Here is a 239-nt window from a genome sequence, read left to right as displayed (position 1 = left end):
TTTTGTTTTGTGTGTTTGTTAAAGGCTTTAAGCAGATTTCCCCAATCGAAAGTTGAGCAAATTTAAAAACCTGTTTGGTAGGGTAAGATTTTCAACTTGGCCACAAATCAGCGAATATGGATCCAGAGAAGCAGCCAGTTCTGCAGCGGTATCAGGAAGTGTTTCTCTTGATAAGAGAAAACCACCTGCAAAGCTTGGCGAGGTGTCCACTCCACCTCTAGGGCAAAGCGGCAGAGCAG

This window comes from Canis lupus, chromosome 8 (assembly GCF_003254725.2).
Source record: "Canis lupus dingo isolate Sandy chromosome 8, ASM325472v2, whole genome shotgun sequence".
In the NCBI taxonomy this organism is placed as follows: Eukaryota; Metazoa; Chordata; class Mammalia; order Carnivora; family Canidae; genus Canis; species Canis lupus.
The sequence above is the reverse complement of the archived record's forward strand: the minus strand, read 5'-3'. Positions refer to the sequence as shown.